Below are 8138 nucleotides of genomic sequence, written 5' to 3' on the forward strand. Positions count from 1 at the left end.
CATGTGCAAAAACTGAGCAAATTTGGGATGATATCCAACGTTGGATCGGCTTCACTACGGCTAGACCAAGAGGCGTGGCACACCATTTCATTTCTTTCTGTCATCAAGGTAGAGGCAAGAGAAGCCGCAAAATCTTTAAAGCTTTGTGGATGTGTGTTATTTGGCTCATCTGGAAAAAAAGAAACGAGAGCAGATTCGAAGATAAATTTTGGGACGTCAAAAACCTTGTTCTGGAAGCTAAAGTCAGATTATGGAGCTGGCTTTCTTCGTTTAAAGTGCTGAAAGATGGGTTTTGCCTCGAGCTCTGGTGTTCTCCGAATTTCTCTCTGGCCTCCTGCTTATCTGCTTAGTTTTTTGCTCGGTTGTTTTCGGCCCACACTGTTCTGGCGTGACAAGGTTTGGGGCTCTGCTCTTGTCTCTGTTCCGACCAGTTTTTCTCATGAGCCTTGGAGCAGTGATTCGACTCTTGCTGTGATTTTGTTGTGTCTTGGGGTTTGGATGTCGCCATTCATCTCTCCGTCTGACTTTGGTTCCCTTTATTTTTTCTCTTTGCTTGTTTTGGGGTGGCTGCTGGATTCAGTCCGTGCTCCCCTTTTCTGTTTCCTGCTCTCTTGTTCCTCTTCTTCTCCTTGTGGTACCTCTGGTGCCATTTTGATTTAATGCAACTCCTTTTTTCCGATAAAAAAAAAGTCAAGGCCACTGATATATCCCACATCCTAGCAGCGTCGGCCTTGACATTTCAAGGCCTTTAGGCGATTGTTTATTGTAAGAAATAAAATTTTAAAATATAAGGGGTAATTTGTATTTTTTTTAAATACTATGAAAATCATTGCATTTTATTTTTTGAAAATTATCCATTATATTTTAAATTTCATTCATACTCAATATTTACAAAAAGCATAACCAGTTAACACATCATCTTTGATGAATCTTTTTCTCCACTTTATAATTTATATACATTTCTCAACTATTTATTAAAATTTGTACCTCTCAAATCACACTATAATTTTCATGGAGAGAGTATTTTTATTATTATTATATATATATATATATATATATATATATATATATATATTATTTATATTTGTCATTTTACATTCGTTATATTTATGTTTTTTTTTCCATATATTTGTGTATTGATTATTCCTGTATGGAAAGTTTTACATATTTACATACTGCACATCTCATGAGTACAACACTAATTTTAATATTAAAAGTGCATAAAAGCACAACCAATGATCAAGTAATTTAGATTGTCTAGCATCTTCAGAAACAAAATCATCAATCACATATTCAAAGATTAAATTTGTTCAATACATCATTTTTAAATTTTAATACGTAAGATTGCTAGTCCAATTAACTTTTCGTGAGATAAATTAAGCAGAAAGTAAATATTATTCCCTCCGTCCCTGAAATAAGTTCATCTTTTTCCATTTTGGGACGTCCTCCAAATAAGTTCCTCTTTCTTTTTTTCTATTTTTGGACAACTACCCCACCACTAATTATACTTTATTTATTCTTACTTTTTACTTTTTCACCACTCTCAAGTCTCAATACTAATTATAACACTTTTTCACATTTTCACCACTCCCAATACTAATTATAATATATTTTTCTCCACTATCAATACACTTTACCATTTTCCTTAAAACCCGTGCCGTCCCCAAAGATGAACTTATTTTGGGGACGGAGGGAGTATGTTTTTATCAATTTTAGAATATAGCTAGTCAAATTATTTTCAAAATTTGAGCGCCCTAAGCCTTTGGCCCATTCTTTCCATGGGAGGGCCGCCCTGCCTACTAGGTGGATATTTAATATAGAAGATAATAATACATCCTGCCATAATTTAACATGTATTACAGTCTTACAGATAGTTTTGTAATTGATACAATGATACCTTATGTGTGCAAGTAAAAGAATCAAACCACAATTTATATATTATAGATAATTTAAATATATGTAACACACAATATTGATGCCTTATTTAAGATCACATCCTAGTTGACGATGAAGCGCAGTCTGATAATATGACGTTTCTCTTCCAATCAATAGATCGGGGGTTCGAGTCATCTAAAGAACTAGAGTGTGAGTGTTTTTTTTTTTCTTTCTTTGAGTAATAATAATTCAAAAATCATTGTCCAAAAAAAGATCACATCCTAACTTGTGGATACGGAACATATTCTAGTCAAACATATATATCAAGCTTTATCCATACTATCAAACAAAGGAGTCCCTAGATTAAAGACTTAAAGTGTTGAAGCATAAAATTAATAACAATTCCAAAAATGATTATAATCAAGAAGATAACATGCATACAGTGATACAGTTCTAAGATTTGGTTGGCGGAAAGCGAGACAATTTCTCTCTATATATATTAGCAACATCTCTCTCGTAATGGAAAATCATGAACAAGAGGATTACACACTAATTTTCACTCAAAACACACCTCAATCTCTCAAGAGCAACTCTTGACAATATTTGATTGGATGATTGTTCGGCGCTGCTGCTTAATTTCATGTTTCTAAATTCACGATCTTCTTTCTCTAACCATCTTATATAGGTTTCTAATTTCATAACTTTTGATTTTTCTAATTTTTTTGGTGGCCCATATGGAAAATGGATTGGGGTATTTATTAACATACCTTTATACTTCCTCCATCCATGAAAGAACTTCATATCTTTCCTTTTTGAAACGTCCATAAAAAAACTTCTTACCTATTTTTGGACTATACCTCACTACTTATAATTGGGTTAATTGCATCAAAATACCCGACCCTTTCCCAAAATCTAGTTTTTTGACAATCTTTTTAATTGTAGCAAAAATTTCAACGAGCTTTCAATTTATTGCAATGTCCGTTCGGAGAAAATTTCTGGCTAAATTAAATCTAAGTTGGCAGCCGGAATGCTAACGTGGCATCAGAAATGCCAAATCACACCCCCTCCCCCTCCCACATCACCCTCTCTCTCTCTTCCCCCATCTCTCTCGGCGGCAGCAACCACCGCCACCATCTTCCTCCGCCTCATCTCTATCCATACCTCACCATCTCACAGCACACACACAGTAACAACTCCTCGCCCAGACACAACCTCTCTCGCCGCTGCAATCTAAAATCCGGGGACTACAGTGGTCGGGTGAAGCCAACCTCCGTTGCTTCTCTCTCTCGGCCCCTCTCTCTCTCTCTAACTCAACGACAAACACCCAAAGCCACCGCAGACTTGATCCCCATTCCTCCTATGAAACCCTAGATCCCATTTTCTAGGACCTTTGTCTGCTCGCTTCCCCTTCCCCCATCCCCCACTGCCGGAGAGCGAGGACCGACCTTTTCTGGGACCTCCACCACGCGAGGTTTTCCGGTGGCGGGGTGTACGCAGTGAGGGCGGTGGAGGAAGTGAGAGAGAGGGGATCTCTTGGCTGAGGCGAACTCGCCGCCGCCGCTCGATTCCTTTCTCTCTCGGTGGGAGATGGGGGAAGGAGAAGCGTCCAAAGGAGGTGAGAGCCGATGGTGTGGCAGTTGTGGCAGATCTGGAGGAAGTGAGAGAGAGGGTGAGAGCCGACAAAGAGAGGGGGAACTGGGAAGGGGGATGGGGAAGAGAGAGAGAGGGCGACGCGGGGGCGACGTGGGAGGGGAGAGGGGGTGTGATTTGGCATTTCTGATGCCACGTTGGCATTAGAAATGCCAACTCAGATTTAATTTGGCCGAAAATTTTCCTCGAACGGATATTGCAATAAATTGAAAGCTCGTTGAAATTTTTGCTACAATTAAAAAGATTGTCAAAAAAACCAAATTTTGGGGAAAAGTCAGGTATTTTGATGCAATTAACCCTTATAATTACTCTTACTTTCACTTTTTCACAACTCTCAATATTAATTATAACACATTTTTACCATTCCCAATACACTCAACAATTTTTTTCTCTACTCTCAATACACCTAATAATCTTTTTCTTAAAATGCGTGCCACTCCCTCCTAGGAAGTTTTTCAATAATGCTATTTGGACAAAATTCGTCAGGACAAAATATGATTAAATACTTTATAAAATAAATTTATTTAAAAATTTCGGTTCAAAATAAAATAGAATTTAGCTAGTTTTATTGCTTCTATATATTGTAATTTTTTTGTAATTTTTTAATAACCTTTTTAATTATTATTATTTTTAAAATACACAAACTTTAAATAAAATAGCAAAAAATTGTTAAAAATTTACCAAAAAAACTACAATATAGAGAAAACAATAAAACTAACTAAATCCTTTTAAACTTGAATCAAAATTTATAAATAAATTAATTTTTAAAAAAATTTAACCTTACTTTTGTCCGGATAAATTTTGTCCAAATAGCACTACTCGAAGTTTTTTCGTGGATGGACGGAGTATAATTTTGAAAAATATTTCAATTATCACTTTTTTTTGGGTTGACTGTTTATATACCAAAATTCCAACTTTTGACCAACATTATCTTTTTGATAAAAAAAAAAAGAAAAAGATAGTAGTAGTACTTTTTTGAACTTTTAGAATTCGGATCGAATTAGATGCGGCTGACTAACCAAGTAATTGATTTTCAACTTTCACATAGAATTTAACTTTGACAAAATTCTAATTTAGGTCAAATTTTCAAATTTTAAAGTTCATATTTTTTTTACCATGAATATAGTGTTGGTTAAAAATTAAAAATTGTATATATTTCGTGTATTTATAGACAAATTGTTGAAAAATTCATATTTGTTAAAATACTCAATTTCCAAATATGTAGTAATAAAATTTTCTTTATATTTGGAAATGTGTCAAGATTCGTGGGACGGTTCAAAAAAGAATATGTGTCAAGATTCGTGGGACGGAGGAAGTATAATTTAATTCTTATTTGTTCAAACACTCAAATTTTTTTCTTCAAAAATTGCAATTTAGTAAAATGTTGGTTGACAATTGAAGAAGTATTTGATAATTTTATTTATAGTGCCTTTTAACTTTAGGTCTTGGATGTCGAAATTCGGAGTTGAATAAAAGATGTCCAGCCTTTTATCTGGATGTTGTATGGTTGTGAAGTTGTGGCAGTGGCATGCACGTGTGGTGTGGTGTGGTGTGGCAATAATGAGTCACGTGTAGAGGCTTCGTTCATCGAATCTCTCTCGCTTGGTTTTGGATGTACAATGTGAAGCATCATTACTCACTCCAAGATGTGTCTGAATTGGGCCCATTGTCTTTCAAAAGCCCAGCACTATCTAATTCATTGTCAACGCCCTTTATTTCTTTTTAAAATTTGGTGTTCATCGCTGCACAAGTTCTTTTTTGGGGGTGAGATAACAAATGTTTAAACCCAAATTCTCTCGTATATCTAGATGCATGGTATGGACGATTTGGTTTGGATCAGACCGGTCCCATCTGTACGATCCATTTTTTTTTTAATTACTTCCTCTATTCCCATAATAATATTTTCAAAAACATAAAACACGCAATATAAGAAAATATAGATAAAGTAAGAAAGATATGAAGTAAATGAAGTGACAGATAAAGTAAGTAGGGAAAAAGTAAGAAAGAGATAGAGTAAATGAGGAGAGAGATAGAGATAGTAGATAAAGTAAATTATTTCATTTTTTTGGATTGGAACCTTATTATAAATGGGACACCCAAAAAAGAAATTTGAGACGTTATTATTGGGATGGAGGGAGTATTAATTTTGCTCCAACTTTTATCGGCCAATTCAAAAATATCATTTGTATGTATTAAAAGTGTTATATGTATATATTAAAAATATCATTTGTAATTTATCATTTTTCCATACAAAGTATCATTTGATTTTATAAAAAATAATCCCTCTGTCCTTATAAAAGGTATCCATTTCTAAACGGTACGAGTTTTAATAAAGTAGTTGAATGTGCTGTGAGTGGAGTAAGGGTCTCACTTTATTGTGAGTGGCCAAAAATAAACTGGATACATTTTATAAGGACGAACGAAAATGATAAATTGAATATATTTTATGAGGACAAAAGGAGTATCATTTACAAAGTATCATTTGAATACATTAAAAATATCATTTTCTGTTGTTAAAGTATTATTTTTAATCTATAATTTTCTTTTATTAATAAAATATCATTTGTATTTAATAAAAGTATGATTTCCGTTGGTCGAAAAAAATAGGGCAAAAAAAAAAGGTACGGGTCGAGTTGGGTCTGGTGGGTCTAGACAGGGTGGGATCCGTCCACACTTTACGAACGGATGTACAAGAGATCAACCCATATTGAAATTAATTGTGTGACAATAGATTTGAATTGAAATTTTTTTACTTCAAATATTAATTATTTTATCATTAGGCTAACACACATATATAGGAGTATATTTTTTTCTTTTTATAGTTGAAAATGGTATCTACCTGTTTTGAAAGACAACTTAAACAATACCCACTTTTTACGAAATATTCAAATTATACCTATGTAGGACTTTTCACCCTTGTGGCGAGAATTAGTGCTTTTTCACTATTAGACCTCTTGAGGGAGGTAAGAGCATTGGCTCCTCAAGCGCATCATTTGGGCCATAGGCTGATATATCTGTAATCTGTTTAAATATCTCAAAATTTGGGTCATGGGCTGAAATATATTCCGTCCACTTGATAATGATTTATTACTGTTCATCATAATTATTAAAAAACAAAGATTAAAAAAAGTGATAAAAAGTGATGGAGTTCATAACTTTTTTATGAGAAAAGATGATTTCATTTCTTAGAATATATAATTATTAATGAGATAGACGAAAAGAAAAATATACTATTATCGATAGAGTATTAAAAATAAAAAAATTCGGAGGCCCATTAAGATAGATATTTCTCGACAGCTGTCAGCATCAATTTAGACCATGATTTTTATGGACTAATTGAGCCAATCTCACGTTCCAATTCCAAGCCCTCATCATATTTAAAAATAATTAAATTTGTTCCTGAATAATTATCCCAATTCCGTATTTTCTTTTCTTTTATCTTTTTCTTATTATCTGACGTCAGTAAGATTTTAGGAATCAAAGCTATGGTAGAGCTAAAAAAGCCAATTCTCGAAATTAATCCTAAACCTCTCAGATGCATGCACCATCTTTTCAAATGTCTTTCCTCCAGATTTTTTTTTCCAAATTCCTGCCAACCTGTGGCTGTAGCTAGCTATATACGTCCACTTTTTTAATTTCTACTGTAAAATTAAGATTTTTTTTACTTTTCAATTAGGAACTCTAAGAATGAGTCTATATATATATATCCAATTAGCTCTATATGTTTATGTATAGTTTGTAACTATATCCATTATAGAAGGAGGGTAACGGAACTGAGAAGAGAATTATTAAACTTGGACTTGACTCATGTATATTACTATTAAGTTAGGTTTGAGCTTAATTTATAATAACACATTTCAGAATCATGAACTTAGCCTTTGAGTTTAATCGACCCTAATTGAACATGGTAATTAAATATTATCTAAATCTATCTATATGATGTTCCATTTAATAATTAATTATTTTATTATAAAAATAGAATAATTTCTTAAAATCTATTATTGTTATATAAAAGAAAGTCTAAATCGACTAATTAGATAATTAATATACGTACGTACCCATCATGAATATCAAATTAATATTTATCCATTCCGTCTATGAAAAATGGGGCAAATAGGTACAAGTTTTAATATAATATCCGGTGATTTTTATATAGTGGATAAATAGTTTCATCATTGTATGAAATGTGTGGTTAATATTGAATTAAGTGTAGATTAGATGTGATTTTTTTTTTTGGGTAAATAAGAACTATTTATAAGAGTCTTCTCAAAAAAAGTTATTTATAAAAATAAAAGATAAGAAAAAAAATATGAGACCATATACTAAAAACGAAAGTACCGTACCTTAGTTTTGTGAACGCCAACAACGACAAAGTTGTCCCGACTTTCATGTACGAAGGGAGTAGTAGCTTTACATTAGTTTTCGATTTAGCGGAAGTAACAAAATTTGTTCACCAATTTAACAAGGTAAGTGTTGTTAAACTCAAAGTTTGACTAGTTTATGTTGAAGATTCTCACTGAGCAAATTAAACGATATTTTGGTTTTGAGATCCAAACAATATAAATCACGTGTAGCTGGTTTTTTTTTTGGGTGCTTTAATAAATTTTATTGTT

Source organism: Salvia miltiorrhiza, chromosome 3 (genome assembly GCF_028751815.1).
Source record: "Salvia miltiorrhiza cultivar Shanhuang (shh) chromosome 3, IMPLAD_Smil_shh, whole genome shotgun sequence".
NCBI lineage: Eukaryota > Viridiplantae > Streptophyta > Magnoliopsida > Lamiales > Lamiaceae > Salvia > Salvia miltiorrhiza.